We start from the raw sequence: 27,351 nt of genomic DNA, 5'->3' as shown, positions 1-27,351 counted from the left end.
CTCCTCTGATGACGGGGTCGAAGGCGGCAGCGACGGCGGCACGGAGGGCGTCGAGGTGGGCCCCGAGGACGAGGAGATCGACGTCGACGAGTGGAGGAGTGCCTTCCCCAACGACCCCGACGACGGTACTGGCCCGGACCCAGCTCGCAGCACACCGTACATGACGAGGAAGGATTGGCTCGACCTCTACTTCGACCGAAAGTATTTTTGCTTAGTTTAAATTTATGTTTTATGTTCGGTTATGCAAAACTATCTATGTTTATGTTTGAATGCATGCTACTTTCAGTTGAACCTGCTTTGAACTTGATCAAATTGAAGTTTACAACCTTAAGTTTAGGGGATCGACTAGAAAAGGCCAAAAATTGCTGGAGTATATATATATATCCATTAAGGGTTTTAGTCCTTTAACTTTTTAAGGATCGCCTAGAGATGTCCTTACGACTTGTTTATTTCAGTTCTTCACAATGTGATGCTCTATATGTGCAACTATTTGCTGTGCAGTTCAATTTCATCAATAACAGTTTCAACAATACCACTATGAATTACGATATTTGGTTGCTGTTATGGATATTGCAGTTAACATGCCTTTTCATTTTCAATTGTTGTTTAGCAACATGCATTGTACTGAATGACTAAATATGCAATCCCAGGCTACATAGCAACAAGGAAGAGTGTTACCTTAATGTTCTGATGATGTCTAGATATACATGTAATAAAATCTTATATAATGGGATGGATGGAATGTGGTACTTCATCATTTTTCAATTGTTGTTTAGCTTCTAATAGTAACTTGGTGCTTTTAGGTACATATATCATTGCCAAAGATCCACACTTCGACCCTTTCTGCGCATGGGGCAATGAGATATTCATGAACCAGCATCAAGTGAGGAAACTGATAAAGATTGTTACTAAAATGGGTCAAAAGATGTCAATCGAACTATTTGTTTACACTTTATGCAAGACAACAGTGAACTGAAGGATGGTAAGTAAGAACCCTGTAGCCTTCTTTTTACTGCCCGTAATGAGTTGTGTTAGATGACAATATCTGAATCTTTTTTCTTTTGCAGTGGATCCTGAAGCAGTTTACTCAAGATTACCTCTCAAACTACATGATTGGCGGCCGGCCATCACAAGGGGTTGGACTAGAGTCCTGCATGCCTTCTGCATCCAGGAGAGCACAATAGGGCCATTCCGCTTCACCTTGTTCAACAACTGGAATGTCTGTCACCTCTTTCTTTACCATCTGGAATAGTACAAGTATAGAACCCTGGTACATCATTCTTTATTTGGTGCTTCTATAATTCTTAAACATATGTACCTGTGAATCGAATAATGCATTGGTTGTTTGAACCTGATGGATATGAATAAAGCCATAGCCTACTTTCAAGTTTAAATTAGGTACAATTTTAAATAGCAGCAATTAAATTAGGGACGAATTACGTTGTGCAGGTCATTACGGCACACACGGTTGGTAAAACACAAATGTTTGTGATATACACCATAATCCGAGACGGTTCACAGAGAGGAAACGTGTGCAAGCATGCACATAGTTGCCGTTCGCAAAGCGTGTGTGATGTCAGACACTATCACATACAGTGCGGGAAAACTAAATGTGTGTGATTGTCTACCTATCGTACACGGTTTATAATCATGAACTGTTTGTGATGTGCTAGGCATCGTAAATCTCCCGTGCCTAGAATCTGCCTAGAATCTGCCTGGAAAGCTCCCGTGCCGAGAATCTGCCTGGTTTTAGGCAGAACCACAAAACTCCGACTATGATGGCAATGCGAGCACAAACTAGTAGCAAGGATGAAGCGTTTGGGATATTTGAGATATCGGAAACAGTTATATAGGGACAACTTTATGCATCAAGGCTCCCTATCCCTAACGGTTTCTGGGTCGTGTGGGAAGGACCCCCCTATCGCCCACACTCAGTTGGCGACGGTTCTAAATGCCATCGCGGAAAGGGGTAAAAAACCGTTTGTTTAGGACTGACACGGTCCAGTGAGGCGGCACCAGCGAGGGACGCCGGGAGAGGGAGAAGGAGTCAAGGCAGGGCCGGCCCGACGCCCGACACCACCAGGCAGATGGGAACGCCCCGCGGAGTCCCCAACTGCGTGCGGGAGAGAGCCGCCCTGCCGCCGCCAACGCCACACGGGCTTTGGCCAGCGACGCCCCAGGCGGCGACGAGGGAGGGGATTGAGGCGAAGGGGACGACGGGGGCGGCGCTAGGGTTTCCTCCCGGGGCGCCTGCGGGAGCGCCTCGGGGAGGAAGGGGTTCAGTGTCTATCACTACAAAAAATTACACTTCCGTGATGATACGTGTTTGTCACAGTAGGTCACGTTTTCTGTCATGCATGTACATCCATGAAAAATTTATGACAGAATCAAGATAGTCATACCTGTGCTGTCGCAGAAGTGTTCCATGACATTACCAAAATTATCATCACAAAAGTGTCCACTTCCATGACGATAAATCGCGCGTCATAGAAGTGCTTTCGTCAAGGGTGATCGACATGTGGCATCCACCGTAACGGAACGCCGTTAAGCTATCGGGTCCGGTTTTGGATCCGATAACCCGTTAACAGCCCAGACCAATGGGGATTTTCCACATGTAAAATACTCATTGGCCATAGGAAACACGTGTTTGCTCACCGTTGGGACATGTGTCACTCATCCAATGGGCGAGATGCGCCTATGATACGTTGACACGTGGACAGGCCCAAAAGTGGCCCATAAAGATTAAATGGGCCGGCCCAACTAAAGGCCCACAAGATTTAGCGGGCCATAATGGGCCGACCCAACTAAAGGCCCACAAGATTTAGCGGGCCATAATGGGCCGGCCCAACTAAAGGCCCACAAGATTTAGCGGGCCATAATGGGCCAGCCCAGCTAAAGGCCCACAAGATTTTGCAGACCATAATGGGCCGGCCCTACTAAAGGCCCAACATTCTCAGTTAAGGCCCGTACGGCTAGTGTCAAATCGGCCCATCAACGGCCCGTCCTAAACTTGTCATCATCGCGGCCCATTGTCACTTCTGGCCCGTTAACAGTTCGCTAAGAATTTGGGCCGAATTACGGCCCGATGTGTTTCCGGCCTGTTAAAGGTCCTGCTTCATTTGGGCCCATTTATAGGCCATTGAAACTTTCGGCCCATAAACGACCGTGAAGGATATGGGTCATATTCGGCCATGTCTGACATTCGGCCTGTTAGAGGCCCACTACAGATTTGGGCCACTTTCAGCCTGTTGTGACTTTTGGCCTGTTAACGTCGGACGAAATCCATGGGCCATATGTGGCCCAACGCCACATCCGGCCCACTAATGGCCCATATAAAAATGACACTAATCAAGCCTGACCAAACTTCTGGCCTGTTAAAGGCCCGTGTAGTAGGTCGGCGCATTTACGGCCCGTCTGAATTTTGGCATGTGGACGATCCGCATTGTAAATGGGCCGACCAGTGGGTTATTTGGCACAATCAGGGCCCAGTCTTACTTTCGGCCTATTAAAGGCCCATGTTTTTATGGGCTCGAGATATTTACACATGTAAACGGCCTATTATTACTGAGGGCCCAAATTATATTTAGGCATGTTAAACGCCCACTATGGGCACAGGCCTACCAGAAAAATATGAAAGCTTATGTTGATTTAGGCCCAGATATTTTTAGTGGGCTACATGCAAATTTCGGCCCAGAATCGTTTTTAGCCCAATTGGAATGGCCCGACGAATGTTGGCATGTTGGGCTCCTACGAAGATTTCGGCCGAATACATTACTAAGATAAACCTACACTATACAAAAATAGCGTCGTAATTACTACAGCCTTTGGGAGCATCATAAATGCTGTATCACAACAAAATAAATTCCAACCATACAACAAAAGGCCTGTTGGCATAAAGTTTACAGTCCTTGCAAATAAAAGCACCATCAGATGTATAGAAGCACAGATCATTTGACCTGAGTGCTTATGTTTCAAGCTGTAGAATCTGATGGAGCAGCACGATCTTCCCCTTTTTTCCACCATTGGTCTTGAACAACGAAGCAAATGTCCGATAGTCTGGTTTCAAAACCATTCATATCTTCACGACATTTGTCAACCACTATTTTTGTTTCCGACACAACGTCCATTAGGGATTGGACTTGTGTCTGGAGCACAGATATATCACTCTGTCTAGCCGGATGATTTTGTTCAGTAGGCGATTTGGACGAGGTTACCTTGACAACCAACCCAGAATTAAGCAGGAAGGTGCTTTTGGCACTGTTAGTGGAGAGATACTGACGCACTGCAGCAAGAGGTGACATTGTGCCTATGGTAGCCTCGTCACCTTCAGGTGGTTGTGGCTGTTCAATCATTTGTTCCATAGCTTGCTGAAAGTTTGAACTTGTAGATTAGTGTACCAGATAAGTTACTAATGAGACAAAAACAAAGAAAGTAGGTTTCACGTTTATACATAACTTATTTTGGTGAACTACTGTAATACATTAGCATGTATTGTAGTGCCAACTATATAATAAAATCTCTTTCGGAACATATGTCCATGTAGCATGCCTACTGTATTGTCTATTTCCTCACATTCGTTGACATCTAAGGACAAAGAGACATGGTTTAAAGTAGGATGAACATAGTATGACATCATTCATATCATGGGCAAACAGATATAAAACAAACAGGCTATTCTATCATTGTGTGCGCACGTGAACATCACAACTAGATTACAGATCAAGACCAAGAGAATATCCTTCATCTCTTATAAACCATGTAAGGTGAAATGATACGTTAAGACAACTGTGTATAAAAGTGAACAGAGTAACTGACATTGGCTGCAAACCAAGCAGTTAAATGAACACATCACAGTACCAATCAGTTCAAAGGCAGGAGGAGTAAGGACTTACAACAGCGGCCTGAACTGGTGTGCTCATGCCCTTCATCTTGCTGGTGTGGCAATCCTTGAAGATTTGCACTGCATTCGGTTCAGGTTCTTTTTGGTCCTATTGTCTGTTGGAATTAGCAGGTATTTACAAGAGCCTCGCAGTGTGCAACATAGCTACAAGATCCTGTTGTCTCTTGGAATTTCACTTTAGAACGGTTGGTATTGTTCTTCAAACAGTTGGCCTAGAAGAAGATACACTTGTAAGGCACATACATAAATACAAGTTCAATATGTGGTCTGATCAAATACATATACCCTACCTGATACTTTGGATCAGACCAGTGTTTAACAAGGGCTGTCCAGTCTTCATCTTTAATATATTCCACTGGAGATGTTTGGGCGATTTCATTGTTAGCCTTGCCTTCAAAGTGAGATTTTCTAAGGTGGTACCGATACTGTCGTAGAGCAGACTGAAAAACATGAGTGCATGCTTGTTTAGTTGCATCATCTTTCGGATCCAACTTGAACCTCATCTGTTGAAACAAGAATGTGAGTCTTATTAGGAGGAAGCTAGAAAGTATGGCACAGAGCAAGACAATATTACAAATTGCGATGAATAACATTACTTACGGATAAATGGTCAAGGAAGGTGTTAAACTGGGTATTGTCTTTCTCATTCCTGTACTGGATCCACGTTGGGAGGATACGTGCATGACACCTAACGACAATGGCTGCCTCTGATACTAACTTGGCTGACTCAGTAGCATCACGTGGCCTTTTTAAACCTGCCTCAAAATGGATCTCCATTCTTCCTCCTTTAGATTTTGTTAATCTGTCAAGCATTATACCTGATGTCTGATTCCACTTGCGTCGTGGTGCTAGTTCAACAACGAATATGGAAAGTGTTAGTGCACATCAAACTGTGAGAGTACATATAAAGGAGCATGCAACTGCAACTTGACTCGGTCAGGTACCGTCTTGGTGTTGATGCTCATGAGGTTCATCTGATCTTGCCAAGTCCTATTGTGCCAGCAGTGCTTGGGAAGTAGTGTTAGGTGTGAATGCAGCTTGGGAACTGGCCAGTTCCGGAGCAAACAAACGAGTAACTCGTTGAGATGGTGGTACAGTTGAAGCAGATGCTGCAGCTGGTGGAGCAGGTGATACTGTGTTTGTAGATTTAGCCGGTGGACTTGGACCTTCTACTGCACTATAAGTACCAGCAGAATCTCGAGGGCATATCCTTTTTCGTTTCACCCAACGAGTAACACCATTCCCTACTATATTCTTTTCCTTGCTCTTTTTTGACTTTGCCATGTCAAGGCATACCCACAATACAAAAGAATAAAATCGCTCTTCAGAACTCATTGATGCATGATACAGACAAGCAATACTTTGATGTAAGACAACCGTATGCGGATGGAATATGTAAGAAAAACAGGACGACGTGACATATTCACAGCTACGATGTGTAAACTAAGCAGAAGGATTTTCAAAAAAAATAGAAGTAATGCAAGCTAGACACCATATGAAAGATGCAACCAATATCACTCTGCCTAGTTAAATGTGTCTTGTCATAAGTGGCATTTCGAAAAATTAGAAGCAGTACAACGTAGAAATCAATGCAAGATGCAACCACTATCAAACTGCCATGTTAAAAGCATCCAATCATGAGTGACTGATGCGGGATACACAACAGCAGAACTTTGATGTAAGAACATGGTATGATTGATAGATGCAGTGTATTCTAGACACAGAAAGGCATGTCATATGCACATGTATAACGTATAAACTTAGCAGGTGCAATTTAATCAAAATAGAAGAAATACAGGCTAGACAACATATGCAACATGAAACCAATTATCACACTGTCAACTTAGAGCAAGCACCTGCGATGGTGGAGTACGGGAGATGAACTCATCATGTAGACTTGGGACTTCAACTTCATTAGCAGTAGCAGTGGCAAATCTAGAGAGTCTCTGTTTGCGTCGGTCCGGAGGACCACCAACATCCCCTAAGTTACTCTTTTCCTTCCTATTTTCTGATATTGCCTTATGAAGTCAAAACCAAAAGAAGATGAATAAAATTAGCTCTGCATAACTGGTTGATGCATGATACAGATGAACACTACTTTGATGTAAGGCTAGCGCAGGATAGGAGGATGGAATATATACAAAAAGAAGACAACATTGCATATTCAGACGTACGACCAGAGGATGGAATATGTATGAAAATAGTAAGCAGAAGGCATTTCAACAAAATTAGAAGAAATGAAAGCTAGGCACCATATGAACATGCAACCAATATCACTCTATAAGGTAAAAAGTGTCTCGTCGTAAGTGCCATTTCAAGAAATTAGAAGCAGTACAAGCTAGAAGACAATGCAAGATGCAACCTACATCACACTCCCAAGTTAAATGTGTCTTATGGTAAGTGATCGTTGCAGGTATAAGTTGTAATCTACGTAGATGCAATTCAACAAAATCAGAAGCAATACAAACTAGACATCATATGGGACACGCAACCACATATAATAGTTCCAAGTTAGAGCAAGCACCTGTGATGGTGGAGTAGGGGAGATGTGCTCATCATCTACAAGTATGTTCTAGAAACAGGAACATGTGTCATATTCATAGGCATTATGTGTAAAGTAAGCAGATGCAATTCAACAAAGTTAGAAGCAATACAAGCTAGACATCATACACAACATGCAACCACATATAATAGTGCCAAGTTAGAGCAAGCACCTGTGATGGTGGAGTAGGGGAGATGTGCTCATCATCTACACAGCTACGTTGACTGTCTAGCCTTGCGTTGTCTTGCGAATCTTGTTGGGAGGATGGCGGAGTAGAATCTGTAGAGACCCTCCATTTCAATTACTCGGAAGGACCACCATCATCCAATGCCTTACCAATTTCCTTCCGCTTTATTGATTTTGCATTGTGAGGTTAAACCGACAAGAAAAAGGAATAAAATTCGCTCTTCAGAACTCATTCATGCATGATACTGACGAACACTACTCTAATGAAAGGCAAAGTCATGATATGAGTATGGAATATGTACGAAAAACTGGACGGCTTGACATAATTCACACCTATGATGCGGTAACTAAGCAGAAGGCACTTCAACAAATTAGAAGCACTGCAAGCTAGACACCATATGTAAGGTGCAATCAATATCACTCTGCCAAGTTAAAACTATCTCGTCATAGGTGGCGTTCATCAAACTAGAAGCACTACATGCTAGAAATCATATTCAAGACACAAACCAATATCACACTGCCAACTTAAAGGTGTCCCATCATATGTGACTGACGCAGGATACACAAGAAGAGTAGTTTCATGTAAGAACTTGGTGTGATAGACAGATAAAGTATGTACCAAAAACAGGAAAGCGTGTCATATTCACACGTATCATGTGTAAGCTAAGCAGATGCAGTTTACACTTATTAGGAGCAATACAAGCTCGACACCATATGCAACATGCAACCAGATATCACACTGCCAAGTTAGACCAAGCACCTTGGATGGTGGAGTAGGGGAGCAGAGACTTGGAACTTGTAATGCACTAACAGTACAAGGAGAATCCGTACAGATGCTCCGTTTACGTTGCTGCAGAGACCACCATCATCGCCTTTCTTACTCTTCTCCTTCTTTTTTGATTTTGCCTTGTCAAGTCAAACCCATAAGAAAAAGGAATATAATTTGCTCTTCAAAACTCATTGATGCATGATACTAATGAGCACTACTTTCATGTAAGACAGCTGCATGATGGGAGGATGGAATATGTATGAAAAACAAGACGGCATGACATATTGACATGTATGATGTATAAAGTGTAAACTAAGCACAAGGTGTTTGAACTAGTTAGAAGCAATGCAAGCTAGAAACCATATGAAAGATGAAACCAGTATCACTCTGCCAAATTAAAAGGGTGGCCTAACAATTGTATTTGACCAAATTAGAAGCAATACATCGCAACAGGCTAGAAATAATATGCAATATGCAACTAATAAAGGTGTCTCATCGTAAGTGATTGATGCAGGATACAGAAAAGAGGTAGTTTCATGTAAGAACATGGTTAACACATAGATGTAGTGTGTACCAAAAATAGGAAGGCATGTCATATTCACAGGTATAATGTGTAAACTAAGCCGATGCAATTTACCCTAATTAGAAGCATTACAATCTAGACACCTATGCAACATGCAACCACATATCACACTGCGAAGTTAGAGCAAGCACCTGCGATGGTGGTGTAGGGGAAGTGCAGTCTTCAAGTACAGAGCTACGTTCAAATCTTCAATTAGGCTTGCTGTTTGTTGAGAATCATGTGGAGAGGATGAAACTGCACTCTTTATAAGAGTAGCGCGTCTCATACTAACCCACAGGCGTGACTGTCTCATCATAAGCGATAGATGCAGGATACACAAGAACATTAGTTTGATGTAAGAACATGGTGAGATAGGCAGATGTAGTATGTACCAAAAACAGGAAGGCGTGTCATATTCACATGTATAACGTGTAAGCTAAGGAGATGCAATTTAACAAATTAGGAGGAATACAAGCTAGGCACCATATGCAACATGCAACCAGATATCACACTGTCATGTTAGAGCAAGCACCTGGGGTTATGGAGTAGGGGATATGAGATTTGGAACTTGCACTACAGTAGGAGTAGCAGGAGAATCTGCAGAGATCATCGGTTTCAGTTGCTCCAGAGGACCACCATCATTCTGTGCCTTCTTCCTTTTAGATTTTGCCTTGTCAAGTAAACACACAATAAAAAGGAATGAAATTCGCTTCCAAATTCGTTGAGGCATGATACTGATGAACACAACTTTTATGTATGGCAACCACATTGTAGGAGGATGGAATATGTACGAAAAACGCTAAGCAGAAGGCATTTCAACAAATTGGAAGCAATGCAATCTAGACACCATATGAAAGATCCAACCAAAATCACTCTACCAAGTTAGATGTGTCTCATTATAAGTGGCACTTCAACAAATTAGAGGCAATACATGTTTGAAATGATATGCAAGATGCAACCAATATTACATTGTCAACTTGAAGGTGTCTCGTCAGAAGTGATTGATGAGGGATACACAAGAAAAGTAGTTTGATTAAGAACATGGTTAATACAAAGACGTAATATGTACCAAAAACAGGAACACATGTCATATTCACAGGTATAATGTGTTAACTAGGCAGATGCAATTTACCCTAATTAGAAGCATTACAAGGTAGACACCATATGCAACATGCAACCACATATCACACTGCCAAGTAAGAGCAAGCACCTGCGATGGTGGTGCGGGGGAATTGCGGTCATCAACTAGAGAGCTACGTTGACTATCTTCATTTAGCCTTGCTGTTTCTTGAGAATCATGTGGGAAGGATGACACATCACTCTTTAAACGAGTAGCGCGTCTCACAGTAACCCACTCTGGTGACTGTCTCATCATAAGTGATTGACGAGGGATACAAAAGAGCATTAGTTGATGTACGAACATGGTTAATAGACATATGTAGTATGCATCAAAAACAGGAAGGCATGTCATTATCAAAGGTATAATGTGTAAAGTAAGCTAATGCAATTTAACCAAATTGGAAGCAATACAAGCTAGACACCATACGCAACATGCAACCACATTTGACAGCGCAAAGTTAAAGCAAGCACCTGGGATGGTTGTGTGTGGCAATTGAGATAATCAAAGCAGAGCTACGTTTACTGTCTCCATCTGCTGGCACTGCACCCTTTTGAATGCTGAGACGCTTAGTGCTTATCTTCAAATTACACTGGAGCGACTTCTGTCTTTTATTTTTTGTATTCATCAACACTGCGTAGGAGTCTGAAATACCCATGCATAAAAAAAATAGTGTGAGTACGGGTGAAGTGTGTGCACAAGTAGTACCGTGTAAAGGTAGCAGATAGCAGGTCGGTGAGAAATATGCATGGCACACGAAATTACTACTAGATTCTAGGATTTTGAAATATGAGCACAGGGATGGCTGGGAAATGCAGATGCTCCTCCAGCACACCACAAGGTGTGGTCCTATGAAAATAATAATCGACTGAAAACAAATAGGTCGGTCCATTTTTTCTGCACCGTCCGATGTACAAAGAATGGGCAGATCGCCTTCATCTATCTCCAGCCAGTCAGTGTTACGATCTTCCTCCAAACGCCAACGACCACCGGCCCAGTCCCCTGCCTCCGCCCTCCCCTTGACCTCACCGCACCGCCGTGCTTGGCACCGCCCCGGCCATACCTTCAAGCACCGCCGACCTCCAGATCGGGCGCAAGCAGCTCCTGCGCCCCACACCCCTATGATAGACACCGATGCGCCGCTTCCCTGGCTAACGGGCGGACTAGGTGCTCCGCGCGCCTAAGCGGGTGCTGCTTCTTTTAATTGCGATTCAACTGACCCTGAATTTAAATCCAGGTGGGCTACTGACCTCTAGCGAAGGTGAAATAGTAAATGGGAGGAAACCTTGTGTATTTAGTATCACGAACAAGATGCAGTATGAAGCGCTCAACTAGTTTCTTTCATGGGATGAATACGGTGCGAGCAGAGACGTTAGATTTGCACGAATAAGCTTAGAGGAGTACCTCTTTCTGCTGGCAGTGCTGTGTCCTCCTTCTCTTTTTCCAACGATCTTCTTGTGGTTCGCTGGAAACAAGAAGTTGTGGAGGACGGTGGAGCCTTGGACGAACCCATGGCCAAGTTGTTGAGTGTGGCGCCATGGCCGTCTGTTGGCGGCGGGGAACCAGATCCGAGGCGGTGAACAATGGCGTAGCGGGAACAACTCCGGTGCGGTGGACGGTTGCGACAGTGGAGCGGCAGCGGTGAGGCGCAGGACGGCGTGGTCGAAGTGGTTCTGGTACAACGCACATTGGCGTGGGCGTCGTGGAGGCAGCTCTGCCTCGGCTTCAGCTGCTAAGTCCTTGAGGGCATTGCGGTTGCGGTTGCGTTGGACGACAACATTGGGGTACCGGCTCCGGCGTGATGGAGGAGAGCGGCGGTGGATTGGGCGCGATGGGGTGGAGGACGGAGGAGGCTGGGGTTTCGCGGCTGGTGGAGAGGGCGTTTTGGCGCCCATGGAGTATGAATGGGGAAACGGAGGGAGGGGTGGGGGACTAAGGGTGAACAATGTTTCGGTTTGGGACGCGCTTGTTTGAAATTTGGGGAAAGTTACAAACTTTGCCCCCATTTAAAATTTCAGACATATTGCGGGTTGGGGGTAGGACAGTAATCTCAGGTGTCCCAAATGGTGGGCGGGATAGATTTCGGCCGAGCGCATGGGTGTTTAGGCACCCACGGTGTATGAATGCTTTTAGGAGGCGGTTGAGACTGGCGTCTTGGTGAAGTTACAAACCTACCCCGGTTTAGACCTTTGGACATCGGGCCGATAGGGTACACGTGCCAGAGTTAGGACAGTAATTTCCTATCACCAAACATTAGTCTCGCGCGGTTTCAGGTGACCAAGAGGCTTATTTGGCGCTTTGTTCAATATTTGGGAGCAGAAGCATTAACGTTTTGGGTTCTCTTGAATTGAACTTTCAGGATTTCTCAAACTTCACAAATCTTTACTCTTGAAAATCCTAAAACTACGATTATTTTTGAATGGACGGGGTACATTTGAATATACATTGTACACGAGTATATATTAAAAAATATGCAACTTACCTCAGTTCATGCATGGTTCCAGATATAATCTCCTTGGTTGCAAAAAAATAGTTAGAAATGCGTATGAATATATAGCATGTTCAAATGCACAACAAAGATTGATGCCCCCTTTTAGATCTGATTTACAAATGCCATTATCTCGGGTTCAAATGGACGAATGCACTTCCTATGAATTCGAATCTTCGAAGCCCCCTTTATGTTGAATTCAACATGTATTCTATTTAGCAGCTAGCAATTTGGAATGTATCCATGTAAGTGACAAATGTATAAAGTGCTTCACACTAACAACATGGAGTGCACTAATTAATGTTTTATATATGAATTGCAAAAGCAATGTATTGCCTGTATTTCAAACCGCTCTCACTCTATGGATCGATAATATGAAATAAACACATGCACATGTTAGAATTCAATAGAGTATGGGTGTCTGATAGACCAATTTTCGTTCATACGCAAATTGCAAAATTCATGATCTCATCCAAAAATAATAATGCCATTTATATTTTAATTTAATTCGTAGAACCGCCTTTTACACGTAGATGCACTATGCCTCGGCCCGGTCTCACAAACGTGCTATATATCTCTCTATCTAACGCATAAGTGCACACACTTTATATACATCGGCATTTCTCTTTCACACATGCTCACAATCTCTCCCGGGGTGTCAGTGTGTCTCACGCACACACTCTCTCTATATCTCTCTCTCTCTTTTTCTGACTACCATGTACCACTCTTTTCACTAATCTCAGTTGGAAAACACTATTTCTCTCACATGCATATATACACACGCACGGTCTCTACTAGCCCTCTATACGCACATATATGTGCCTCCCGCACACACATTATCTTTAGGCCTCTCTCGCACACATTCCCCCCCAGACACACCTCTCTCTTAGTAGTTGGCAGATATGATTCCATCAGATCATTCGGTAGGATATCCCTGACTGTTAGGCTGGATGGTAAGACGAGGCAAGGTTTTACCCAAGTTCGAAACCTTGCAGTTGAGGAAAAAGCCTACTCCTGGTACTGTATATCAGTGATAGGGGTGTGTACAAAGTACACATGAATACCAGGCATTGTGCGTGTGTGTATACTATCGACGAACTAGCCCCCAGGCTTCTATAACATACTCGGGGCCTAGGGTTACAAATCATATATAGTCGGCTTATCACCAGTGGGGATAGAGCCCTCCACGACTCTGGTAGCTTCGTGTTGTACGCCGAGTCCTCCACATGGGTCTTCGTATAATGCGTCTCGGTCCAACCTATGCGGCGCAGTATGGAACCGACCCATGAGTCCTCATGTTGACCCACCACAACTAGAAATGATGTGCCCACCCCAGCTAGAAATGATGTGCCCACCACACCACACACACAATCGGCCACTAAGAAAATAAGCATATACAATAGTACAATGTTATACATGAAAGTTAATGGCATGGTGCATCCAAAAATATTTGTTCTGCATTGTGAATGTTTATATTTTCTCCTAAAATATTAGTCATGGGAAAGAGAAACGAAGGGCATATCTCTCCTTGTCTCCACCGGACACCCCCTCTTTCTACACCACTTTCACGTACGCACACAAACTATCTCTCGGCCCTCTAAAAGTATGCATGCCCATGACACATTCACGTGTGACGGTCACTGTATTTCAAGCGAAAGCACTATACGGTTGGTGGACTTCAGAATATGCTCATTACGGTCACCGTATATATTCTCGTGGTGACCATACGGTATCTAGCTCACGATACGTCTCCGTATTTTGTTGATGACACTGACAGACATTGTATTTGATGCGTGCTTCGTATTTTGTTGACGACACTTATGGTCATTGTATTTGAAGCGAAAGCACGATATGGTCACTGGACTTCAGAATAAGCTCATCACGGTCAGCACACACATTTTGTGGTGCTAACCAACCTGTGGTTGGATGGTTAGGAGGACAGTGGTTTCTCGAGCCCACCAGGGTTAAAGTCCTGGTGCTCGCATTTATCCTGGGTAAATTTCAGTATTTTTCCAGCGATATGCGTTCAGTGGGAGGAGACATTCCACTCGACTACGAGGCACCTATGGTTACTTCGTAAAATCTCAAGATCATATGCTGGCTCACTCTCTCGAAGGTGCTCATAGGGGTAGGGTTTGCGTGTGTGCGCTTATAGCGGTGAGTGCTTGCGCGTATATATGAGCGCTTGCGTCTGTACCATGTTAAAAAATACATGTCGTGATTATACGGTCACTGGCTCACCCGTACAACTCCGTATTTTGTTGATGACACAATCAATTGACCAGTCAAACGTTCCACGTGGCGCAACTAGTGTTGCACCATCGGGGCGCGTAACCATGGGGCCCACCTGTCAGCGCGTATATGAAAGAAAGAAATGGTAGTTTGAGTCTGTACTGTGTTAATAAAATACATTTTAGGGTGATCCTACGGTCACGGCTCACCATACAGCTCGGTAATTTGTTGATGACACGATCAATTGACCAGTCAAACGGTCCACATTCGGCAGCCCACATTACCATAGGGCCCACCCGTCAACACGTATATGAAAGACAGAAATGGTAATAAATTAGTGGTCGGTGGGGATTCGAAGTCGTGAGACCTCAGGTTGGCAGTCGCTGGCGGTGGGGGGGCGGTGATTGGGCGGTGGCGTGGGGATCGTCGGAGAAAAAGCTCGGCGCAGGGGGGGGGGCTAGAGGGATGGCCGGGGCGGCGGCGGACCGACAGTGGGGAGTGGTTTCGGGGCGAGCGGGGCCGCGCGGGCTGGCCGCGGGCGGCGGTGGCTGGCGGTTCGTCTGGCGGTGGCTGGCGGCTCAGGGGATGGAGGTTGAAGATAAACTACTGGCCCTTGATTTCGTATCCAACTGCTGGAAAATCTACTGACCAGAGATGAAAAAGTCAGTCGACTGACGTGTAGCCTCACCCCGCACGTACACATGCACGCACGTAACACTCGCACGAACACACGCATGCATGCAGGCGTGCAACACTGACACGTACACATAACGAACACACGCAGGCATGCAGGCGTGCAACACTGACACGTATACATGCACTCACGAACACACACACGTACGCACACATGCATGCAACACTGAAACGTACACATGCACGCACGCAAGACTCGCACGCCTGCATGCACACCGCACACGACGCAAGACACACGCTCAACCTATACGTGCATGCACCCTTTGTTAAGGACATGGATTGTTACGGGTATTAATCAATCTTATCTTTTTTGCAAGGTTTAATCAATCTTGTCTGTGATAAGCAGAACATTGATGTTTGCAGCGGTCTTTATGAATCACAACGTATCGAACGGGCTATCAACGTATATGTGAAAATTTTAAAATTCTCTTACATTATATAGTAGGTTTAGATGAAATACATGACGTCACACTCAATGAACAATCATCGGTTTATGAAATGCCCGCTTCTGACTGCCCTGGCCCACCAAAAGTTCCTCTGCCGTGCGCTGCCTGCGTTGGGTCACTGACATGCAGGCCATGTACCCAAAGAGCCCACACATCAGTGGAAGAATGACGCGGTGTCGTACGTTAGAGTCGAGGGCCACACTTGATGCACGCTCGGCTGAACACGCCTCCTTGCCGCATTCAAACACCTCCATGAAACCCATGTGGAAGCCGAGAAACCCACTCTGGACACACGTCCGTTCATGACCGGGGCGACATTAAACGCAACGCCGGCCGAGCTCCTCCGTCCGCCGTCTATTTAATCTGCTATTTAAACGAGGCCAAACGCTGGCCAAGAATCGCACCCCTCTGCCACTCCCCTATCTCCTCCTTCACCATTTTGTCCACTCTTACAATGGCTTACGAAGAGTAGTTATCCCGCATCCAAGCCGGCTGGGTGGCCCGCCGAGCCCGCCGGATACGAGCTATGCAGCTCGCTGATCCACCTCCCTCCCCTCGCCCGACGGAGCCAGTTGCCGCCTCAAGCCGGCGCGCGGTTCAACAACTCGCCGCTCCAGGCCAGCTCGATGAGGAGCGGCGCACGGATGTCATCGCTGCCGTCCACGCCGCCACCTCGTACCGCGCCTCCCATGTCTGCGACCGCGTCTCCCGTTTTTGTGGACGAGACTCCCATGCCGGCGGCCACGCTATGCAAGCAGAGACAGAAGCCGGGTGCGCGGAGAGCGACGAGTCGGTGGCCAGCGCCTCCGTGTCTGATGAGGACATAGACCTGGGGGTAGGGTAATAGTCCTGACCTATACGTCCTACCTAAGGTCCTTGTCCTAAAAGCAAAGAGGTTCAAGAGTAAATAGAGGGGACCCAACAAAGGTGTCGAGTGCAATCCACTCGACCTACCATTCACTCAGAGACCCCCTCTTATTTAGGTCACTCGACCACTAAACCACTCGACGTGCAGAAGACCTAAGGCCACTCCGCGCAGCAACGGTCGGGCATTTACCCTTAGACTTAATAGTCATTTATAGAACTTTACTACGGACGTTACATGTAATGCTCCTTCTTTATGAACATTGAACCCTGTGTAATGGAGGGGAGCTGGGGTCCTGGCGCACTCTATATAAGCCACCCCCTCCTCTGGGACAAGGGTTCGCACCCCCTGTAATACATACGCATATAATCCAGTCGACCGCCTCCGGGCTCCGAGACGTAGGGCTGTTACTTCCTCAGAGAAGGGCCTGAACTCGTAAAACTCGTGCGTACAGCTTCTCCATAGTTGGGATCTTGCCTCTACATCCCTACCCCCATTCTAATGTCAGACTTAGAACCACGACAGTTGGCGCCCACCGTGGAGCCGGTGTTTTAGCGACTTGTTGGAGAAGTTGCGATTTTTCCGATCCCCATCAGCATGGTTTCAGGCGGAGGATTGGCCGAGGGCCGCGAGATCCGTTTCGGCGCGCTCGTGTTCGTCGCCGACGACTCCGCTTGGATCCAAGAAGCTCCACTCGACGTCGAGGCGCTCCCCGTCCGCGGGGCAACGCACTTTCGCGCGTGCGTCCGCGGCGTCCTCCTGCGGCAGCCGTCGACCTAGTATCGGTCGGCTCCGGTGGCATCTTCACTCCCTGCTGCCCGCCGGCACAAGCGTCCCGGTCGGTTGAGGCTCCAGCGGTGGGTGAGGTACGCGGTGGCTCGCCAGTAGGCCACCTCCCAAGTCGCGGCAATCGAGCCCGACGAAACTCTCTACGGCCTGTTCGACTGGCTCCGTTGAGATAGCATCCGAGTGCGACAACAGTGACCCCGCGGCGGAAGTCCTGATGGTCAACGGACCACGCAATCCTCCTGGCTTCCCCCGCGACGACGGTGGTGATGGCAGAGGCGATCCGTCACGTGTCCATGAGGAGTACCGCCCCGAGCCCCTCTCTTTGCAGCAGAGGGAAGAGCTTCGCCGCCGTAACATGGATGCACTTCACACTCCTATCGTTGGAGAAACCCCCGAGGCCTGGGCCTTGGAGGAGGTGCGCCTGGTCAACTTGGCTGAGCGCACTCGACTGGAGAATCTCCAGCACGCACTCGACGAGCGTGCTCGACAGCGAGTTCCTGAATCCAGTCGATGACAACTCTTTCCGCCTCCAACCCAGGTATATCGAACTCCGATCCAGAATCTTGCGGCTACTGCCCGAATAGCAGAGTCGATTCAGCCTTCCCAGTCAGAAGCTGGTAGGGGTTTGATGCAGATCCGGGCTTTGCTCCGGGCGGCGGGGGAGCTGAACACAGCAGTGTCACAGTCTCAGAATAGGATTCATAGTAGATCTGTAATGGCAGACACAGTTCAGTCGGTTCACAGCCCAAGATCACGTCCAAGGCGTGAGGGACGTGGAGATCGACAGGATCAGTACAGAAACCATGAGCAGTATGATCATTGTCGAGTACCCACGCCTCCCCCACGGAGTGGGTCATACGCGCCTCGGCAACACGATGACAGGCGCCTTCACAGTGGTGGGCGAAGGATTCCAGTCGACCCCTGGGAGCCGGGCTTTGACGCGAGATCCATTCTCGTTCAAGGTCTTGTTGACAGGAACAGAGCACACAGAGATGGCCACGATAGGGATTACCCGACCGGCAGCAGGGTGCATGTTTCAGGTCCCGAGTGTTTCAACAGAGCCATCAGAGCAGCAGTGATTCCTCCCAACTTCAGGTTGGCGACTGGAGTCAGCAAGTTCACTGGTGAGTCCAAGCCTGACACTTGGCTTGAGGACTACCGAGTGGCTGTGCAGATTGGTGGTGGCAATGATGAAGTGGCCATGAAGCACCTTCCTCTGATGTTTGAGGGCTCGGCCAGAGCGTGGTTGAATCAGTTTGCACCTAGCAGTATTTATAGCTGGGAAGAGCTTGCCCGAGTGTTTGTCAGAACATTTGAGGGTACATGCAAACGGCCAGCAGGGCTAACAGAGTTACAGTCTTGTGTGCAGAAGTCGAATGAAACTTTGAGAGATTATATCCAGAGATGGATCACATTGCACCACACGGTGGAGAATGTGTCTGATCACCAAGCAGTTTGTGCCTTCAAGGAAGGCGTCAAGTATCGAGAATTGAATCTGAAGTTCGGTCGGACCGGAGATATGTCTCTGAGTCGAATGATGGAAATTGCCACCAAGTATGCTAATGGTGAAGAGGAGGATCGGCTCCGGAGTGGCAAGCACAAAACAGTCGCCCACGAAACCGGGGGAGGGAACTCCAGTCGGAAGCAGAAGCGCAAAGCCGAGCCAGCTGCTCCCGGAGAAGCCTTAGCCGTGACTCAAGGAAAGTTCAAGGGGAAGCCCAGAGGGCCATGGAACCCCAAGAAAGTAAAAGATCAAGATGGAAATGATGTGTTGGATTTACCATGCCACATTCACACCAAAAAAGATGAGGAGGGTAATCTCATTTACCCGAAACATGCCACTCGACAATGGCGGCTCCTAATCCGGCAATTTCGAGAGAAACAGCCCAAAGAGAAGGAGAAAGAATTAGACAAGGTTGGGGATAAGGAAGAGGACGATGATGGTTACCCCCACGTCAATTCAACTCTGATGATTTTTGCTGATGTTGAGAGCAAAAGTCGACTGAAAGTCATCAACAGAGAAGTGAACATGGTCGCTCCAGCAACGCCCAGTTATTTGAAGTGGTCTCAGACTGCCATTACATTCGACCAGTCTGATCACCCAACACACATAGCCACCCATGGGAGGCAAGCGTTGGTGGTCGACCCAGTCGTCGAAGGCACTCGGTTGACTAAGGTTCTGATGGATGGTGGCAGTGGCCTTAATATACTGTATGCAGAGACTTTGAAGGGAATGGGCATTCCGATGTCCAGACTCAGTGAAAGCAATATGAGTTTCCATGGAGTTATTCCTGGCAAGAAGGCTGAGTCACTCGGCCAGATCGCCCTCGATGTGGTTTTCGGTGATTCCAAGAATTACCGCAAAGAAAAGTTGACGTTTGAAGTTGTGAATTTCCAGAGTGCTTATCATGCTATTCTGGGCAGGCCGGCTTATGCACGTTTCATGGCTCGACCATGTTACGTTTACCTCAAATTGAAGATGCCTGGTCCCAAAGGAGTGATCACTATCACTGGCAATCGGAAGAAGGCAGAAGAGTGCTTCCAGAAGGGCTCAAAGATCGCCGATGCGCAAATGGCAGTAGTGGAATTGCAGGAGTATCAAAAAAATGCAGATCCGAGTGATTTGTTGCGAGCTAAGAAGCCTGCCACGGATTCAGCATTTCAGTCGTCTGGTGAAACGAAGCCGATTCATATTCACCCGACCGATCCCAATGCTGCTCCGACTCACATTTCGACAACACTCGACTCCAAATAGGAAGAAGCGCTCATCCAGTTCCTCCGTGAGAACTGGGACATCTTTGCATGGAAACCTTCTGACATGCCGGGTGTTCCCAGGGGGCTGGCTGAGCACCATTTGCGAGTCGACCCAAAAGTGAAACCAGTCAAAGAACATCTTCGACGGTCTGCCGTACAGAAGAGAAAAGCGATCGGTGAAGAAGTGGCTCGGCTCCTAGCAGCTGAGTTTATCCGAGAGATTTACCACTCCGAGTGGCTAGCCAATGTTGTCATGGTCCCCAAGAAGGACGACTCACTTCGCATGTGCATTGACTTCAAGCATATCAATCGGGCCTGCCCGAAAGATCACTTTCCTCTCCCCCGCATCGATCAAATAGTCGACTCGACTGCAGGGTGTGAGCGCTTGTCCTTTTTGGACGCTTATTCCGGGTATCGTCAGATCCGACTGTATGGACCCGATGAGATAAAAACAGCTTTCATCACTCCATTTGGGTGCTTCTGATATGTCACCATGCCATTCGGCCTGAAGAATGCTGGAGCCACATTCATGAGGATGATTCAGAAGTGTTTACTCACTCAAATCTGTCCGAATGTGGAAGCATACATGGATGACATTGTGGTCAAGTCACGTAAAGGTTCCAACCTATTGGCTGACCTTGCTGAAACTTTTGCCAACCTCAGAAGGTATGATATCAAGCTTAATCCATCAAAGTGCACATTCGGAGTTCCGGGCGGAAAATTACTCGGCTTCCTCGTTTCCGAACGGGGGATCGACGCTAACCCAGAGAAAGTTGGTGCCATTCTCCGAATGAAACGCCCTGTGCGTGTGCACGATGTCCAGAAGCTTACAGGTTGTTTGGCCGCCTTAAGTTGATTCATTTCTCGCCTTGGTGAAAAGGCATTGCCTCTTTACCAACGGATGAAGAAGTCTGATAAGTTCGAGTGGACTCCTGAAGCTGATGCAGCATTTGCAGAGCTCAAAGCCCTGCTTTCCACCCAGCCGGTGCTTGCTGCCCCAATCAGCAAAGAGCCTTTACTGCTTTACATTGCAGCCACTGGACAAGTCGTCAGTACAGTACTTACGGTCGAGCGGGAAGAAGAAGGAAAAGCCTATAAAGTTCAGCGCCCAGTATATTATGTTTCTGAAGTTTTGACTCCATCAAAGCAAAGATATCCACATTATCAGAAGCTTGTTTATGGGATTTATATGACCACGAAGAAGGTTGCACATTATTTCTCTGACCACTCCATTACAGTCGTCAGCGACGCTCCATTATCAGAGATTCTGAACAACAGAGATGCAACTGGTCGAGTGGCAAAGTGGGCGATTGAACTTCTTCCCTTGGATATTAAGTTTGAGGCAAAGAAAGCTATCAAGTCCCAAGCAATAGCAGATTTCCTCGCCGAGTGGATCGAACAGCAACTGCCGACTCAAGTCCACTCGGAGCACTGGACCATGTTCTTTGATGGTTCCAAGATGCTGAATGGTTCCGGTGCTGGGGTGGTACTGGTATCCCCCCGAGGAGACAAGCTCAGATATGTTCTCCAAATTCACTTTGATTCCTCCAATAACGAAGCGGAATATGAAGCACTCTTATATGGGTTACGTATGGCCATCTCACTCGGCGTTCGTCGCCTCATGGTCTACGGGGACTCAGATTTGGTAGTCAATCAAGTGATGAAGGAGTGGGACGTCAGAAGCCCAATTATGACTGGTTACTGCAATGCGGTGAGGAAGTTGGAAAAGAAATTTGAGGGGTTAGAGCTCCATCATATACCCCGACTAAAAAATCAAGCAGCTGATGATTTGGCAAAGATAGGTTCCAAGAGGGAAGCCATTCCCAGCAACGTGTTTTTGGAACACATTCATACACCTTCAGTTCAAGAAGATCCTTTCACTGAAGAGCCCCCGCAGCCTAAGAGCGCCACAGACCCGACTGAAGTCGAAGTCCCAACCATGGTCGACCTGATCATGGAGGTTTTGGTCATCACTCATGACTGGACAGTGCCATACATTGCGCATATCCTTAGGAAGGAACTCCCAGAGGATGAAGAAGAGGCATGACAGATCGTCCGTCGATCCAAAGCCTTTACTGTGATAAAAGGACAACTGTTCAGGGAAAGCGTAACCGGAGTCAGCCAGAAATGCATAACACCAGAAGAAGGTCGAGTGATCCTCAACGACATCCACTCGGGGACCTGTGGTCACCATGCGTCCTCTCGGACCATTGTGGCCAAAGCATACCGAGCCGGATTTTATTGGCCACGTGCAAATGAAATGGCGAAAGATATAGTCGACAAATGTGAAGGCTGCCAGTTTTACTCCAATATGTCCCACAAGCCTGTGTCAGCCTGAAGACTATTCCACTCGTCTGGCCCTTTGCTGTTTGGGGATTGGATATGGTTGGACCCGTGAGGACCGGTAGGAGCGGCTTCACTCATGTGCTTGTAGCAGTCGACAAGTTTACCAAATGGATTGAAGCCAAGCCTATCAAGAATCTTGAAGCCAGTACTGCCGTCAGCTTCATCAGAGAATTGACATTCAGATATGGAGTTCCGCACAACATCATCACTGAGAACGGGTCGAACTTCGATTCTGATGAGTTCAGAGCCTTCTGTGCTTCCCAAGGCACACGAGTCGACTATGCTTCAGTCGCCCACCCCCAGTCGAATGGACAAGCAGAAAGAGCAAATGGCTTGATTCTCAAAGTACTGAAACCCCGACTGATGTGTGATCTCAAGCACGCAGTAGGCGCCTGGGTCGATGAGCTTCCATCAGTTCTTTGGGGATTGAGGACAACTCCCAATCGGTCGACTGGCCGAACCCCATTCTTCTTGGTTTATGGAGCTGAAGCTGTTCTACCGAGTGACTTGCTTCACAATGCACCCCGGGTCGTGCTCTTCTCTGAAGATGAAGCAGAACAGGCCCGGCAGGACGCAGTCGATCTCCTAGAAGAGGAAAGAGAGATGGCCTTAATCCGGTCGACCATTTATCAGCAAGACTTGAGTCGATTCCACGCCAGAAACGTGAGGGGCCGAGCCTTTCAAGAGGGAGACTTGGTTCTTCGAGTGGATTAGCAGAAACCACACAAGCTCGCCCCAGCTTGGGAAGGTCCCTTCATCGTCACCAGAGTTCTCCACAATGGAGCATACCATATTTACAATGTCGAGCATCAAAAAGACGAGCCACGGGCTTGGAACGCGGAGCTGCTCCGCCCCTTTTATACTTAAGTACTCATTCGGATGAGATGTAATAAGAAATACCTTTGTAGTTTGTTCAATCAAAGACAAGAGCTTTACAGTCTTCCTAAATGGTTGTTGTTGCTTTTGTTTGCGTCTGAAATCCCCCAGTGTGGTGACTTTGCCGTGAATCCGTTTCGCCTAAGTTTGAAAAATCCTACCGAGTGATGAGCAAGCCTCTCACTCGGGGGCTTAGCCGCGAATCCGTTTTTCCTAAGTTTGAAACATCCTACCGAGTGATGAGCAAGCCTCTCACTCGGGGGCTTAGCTGCAGTCCAGTACTCGCCTAAGTTTGAAAAATCCTACCGAGTGATGAGCAAGCCTCTCACTCGGGGGCTTAGCTGCAGTCCAGTACTCTCCTAAGTTTGAAAAATCCTACCGAGTGATGAGCAAGCCTCTCACTCGGGGGCTTAGCTGCAGTCCAGTACTCTCCTAAGTTTGAAACATCCTACCGAGTGATGAGCAAGCCTCTCACTCGGGGGCTTAGCTGCAGTCCAGTACTCGCCTAAGTTTGAAAAATCCTACCGAGTGATGAGCAAGCCTCTCACTCGGGGGCTTAGCTGCAGTCCAGTACTCGCCTAAGTTTGAAAAATCCTACCGAGTGATGAGCAAGCCTCTCACTCGGGGACTTAGCTGCAGTCCAGTACTCGCCTGAGTTTGAAAAATCCTACCGAGTGGTGAGCAACCCTCCCGCCCGGGGGCTTAGCTGCAGTCCAGTACTCGCCTCAGTTTGAAAAATCCTACCGAGTGGTGAGAAACCCTCCCACTCAGGGGCTTAGCTGCAGTCCAGTACTCGCCTAAGTTTGAAAATTCCTACCGAGTGGTGAGCAACCCTCCCACTCGGGGGCTTAGCTGCAGTCCAGTACTCGCCTAAGTTTGAAAAATCCTACCGAGTGGTGAGCAACCCTCCCACTCGGAGGCTTAGCTGCAGTCCAGTACTTCGCCTAAGTTTGAAAAATTCTACCGAGTGGTGAGCAACCCTCCCACTCGAAGGCTTAGCTGCAGTCCAGTACTCGCCTAAGTTTGAAAAATCCTACCGAGTGGTGAGGAACCCTCCCACTCAGAGGCTTAGCTGCAGTCCAGTACTCGCCTAAGTTTGAAAAATCCTACCGAGTGGTGAGCAACCCTCCCACTCGGGGGCTTAATTAGCTGCAGTCCAGTACTGGCCTAAGTTTGAAACCTTCTCTTTCGGAGCTACGTCACAAGTACAACGTACGCTCCATCCCAGTCCGCAAGGACGACGAGGTGCAGGTCGACTGAAACCTTCTCCTTCGAAGCTGCGCCACAAGTACAACGTGTGCTCCATCCCTATCCGCAAGGACGACGAGGTGCAGGTCGACTGCAACCTTCTCCTCGGAGCTACGCCATAAGTACAATAGCTGCATCTCAAGTACAAAGATTATCCCAATTGAAAAGCAAATTCCACTCGAAGGCAAACGCAAGCATATCTAGAGATAAACCAAGTTCAGATAAATCCTAAAGTTCCGGACGACGGATCAAAAGTATTTGAGCATCAAGCCCGAAGAAGTTTAACAATTACACAATCACTCGACATTCCGAGGCAAATAAAAGTGGAGCATAATGTTTCTCGGTCAAGCGTCAGGAGAAGGACTGGCTGGGTCACAGAAACTGTCAAGGTCTATGTTGTCTGCAATGCGAGTGTCGGCGTCAAGGAAAGTGTCCATGAAGGATTGGAAGGTGTGCCTCTTTGTGTTAGCAACCTTGAGCTCCGCCAGCTTGTCTTCTTTGACGTCTTTGCAGTGCACTCGGACCAAGGACAACGTGACATCAGCGCCACAGCGAGCAGATGACTTCTTCCACTCTTGCACTCGGTCAGGTATTTGATTTAGTCGAGCCATCAGAGACTCGAGGTCTTGAGACAGTTCCGCCTGAGGCCAGAGTTCAGTATCAACCCGAGTCATCGCTGCCTTCAGGCGAGCAAGATAAGCAACCGCGCTGTCCATGCGAGATTCCAACCGCAGCACATTCATCACAACATCATCCTTGACTGGACAATTTATGGGATCGAGACCCGTCTTGACCCGCCCAGTTTCCGCTTCAAAGTCTTGGCAAAGCTCTACACAGTTGAGTAAATGGTGAGTCGACGATATAATCGAGCTTGACAGTCGACCGTAATAAGTCAGTCAATCATCAGTACCATCAAGTTTTAGGACTAGCTTTGCAGCAAGCTAGCCTAGATAAGACTCCAACTTGCCCTTCTTGGCCTTGAGGCTCCCAAGCTCGTCAGTCAGCTTGTCCTTGTCTTTCTTCAGTCGCTCGACCTCCCGATTGGCGTCAGAGACAGCAGTCTTCAGTTTGGAGTTCTCCTCTTCTAACTTGCCGACTGAAGCAAGCTTCTTGTCAGCAAGCGCCAATTTCTCTCGCGCTTCCTTCTGTGCAGCAGCAAGATCCAGATCCTTCTTCTCCAAAGCCTGCTTCATTTTCTCTAAAGAAATAACATTCTTCAGACAGGCTTGGAGTTGACGGTTTTCACTACATACATTTGCTCGAGTGGAGTCACTCGGTTCAAAAATGGAAAGGAAAAGGGCCAGCAGTGAGAAAGACAGTTGATGATTGGTTACCTCCCATGGCAGCTACTTCATCATGAGCAGTCTTGAGATTCTTCTTGGCCAATTCCAGATCAAGGTTGAGGCTGATTTGCTGCTTGTTCATTGTGGAAAGCTGAGCCCCAAGATCACAAGATTTCTGCAGTATAAGCCATATCAGTTGACCGAGATAAAAAGACATCACAGTGATAGCTACTCTCAGACTACCGCCGAATCAAACATTCAATGGCAGTCTCAGGGACTACACCTAGTGGGTGCACTTGGTGTGCCCCCACTGGTTTGAATAAACACTCGACATGGTCTGCCCAGCGCGAGAGTAAAAAAAAAGCAGTTCTCAGACCATAGTCGACTGCCCATAGTCAACCACGGTCTCGGGGACTACACCTAGTGGGTGCACTTAGCATGCCCCCACTGGTTCCAGTTCCACTTGACCTGGCCCACCCAGGCCGAGTGAGAAAATTCAGATTCTCAGACCACAGTCGACTGCCCACAGTCAACTATGGTCTCGGGGACTACACCCAGTGGGTGCACTCAGTGTGCCCCCACTAGTTAAAAGACTCAATCGACTCGATCCAAGTCGACTCAAATAGACTTGTGCAACTTTAAAACAGTCACACCCCAGTGGGTGATCAGATGAGAAATAAGATCAGTCGGAAATCAACTAACCTGGACATTGGTCTGCAGAGCAGCACCGGCGTTGAAGGCCACCTGACTGGCCTCGTGCACCACTTTCATCTGCCCCATCACAAGATTCAACTAAAGAAGAGCTTCCTTGGCGGCACTCGGTGGGTCGCCTGGAGTTTGATACGCAGTGAAAAGCGATGATGGCAGAGCAGTCGAAGTAGCCACTGGGTCTGATGCGTGGAGTTGTAATGGAGCAGCAGGGGTCTGAGCAGCTGATCCTGATGGGCAATCAGTCGACAGCGGGATAGCGAAAGTGACGTTGGTGCGAGCCAGATCCGTCGATCGCTCGACCGTCGTCACAGGCATCAGTGTCGACTGAGGAACCTGAACCTCAGGCGCTTTCCTGCTCAGTCCCTTGTCCCTCCTCCTCCTTTCCCTCAGGGGCACTTCTTCATCGTTCGGCAGCACAACAATGTCCCGTGGTGCTGCAACAAACAGAGAAAGTAAAAGAGATAGCTGACAAACATTCCAGTCGTCCAAATAAATTCGAGTCGGGCAGACTTACTAGCTTTGGAGGTAGCTGTGTCGTCGGTTT

The sequence above is a fragment of the Triticum aestivum genome, chromosome 5D, assembly GCF_018294505.1.
Source record: "Triticum aestivum cultivar Chinese Spring chromosome 5D, IWGSC CS RefSeq v2.1, whole genome shotgun sequence".
Taxonomy (NCBI): domain Eukaryota; kingdom Viridiplantae; phylum Streptophyta; class Magnoliopsida; order Poales; family Poaceae; genus Triticum; species Triticum aestivum.
This window is presented reverse-complemented; position numbering follows the sequence as displayed.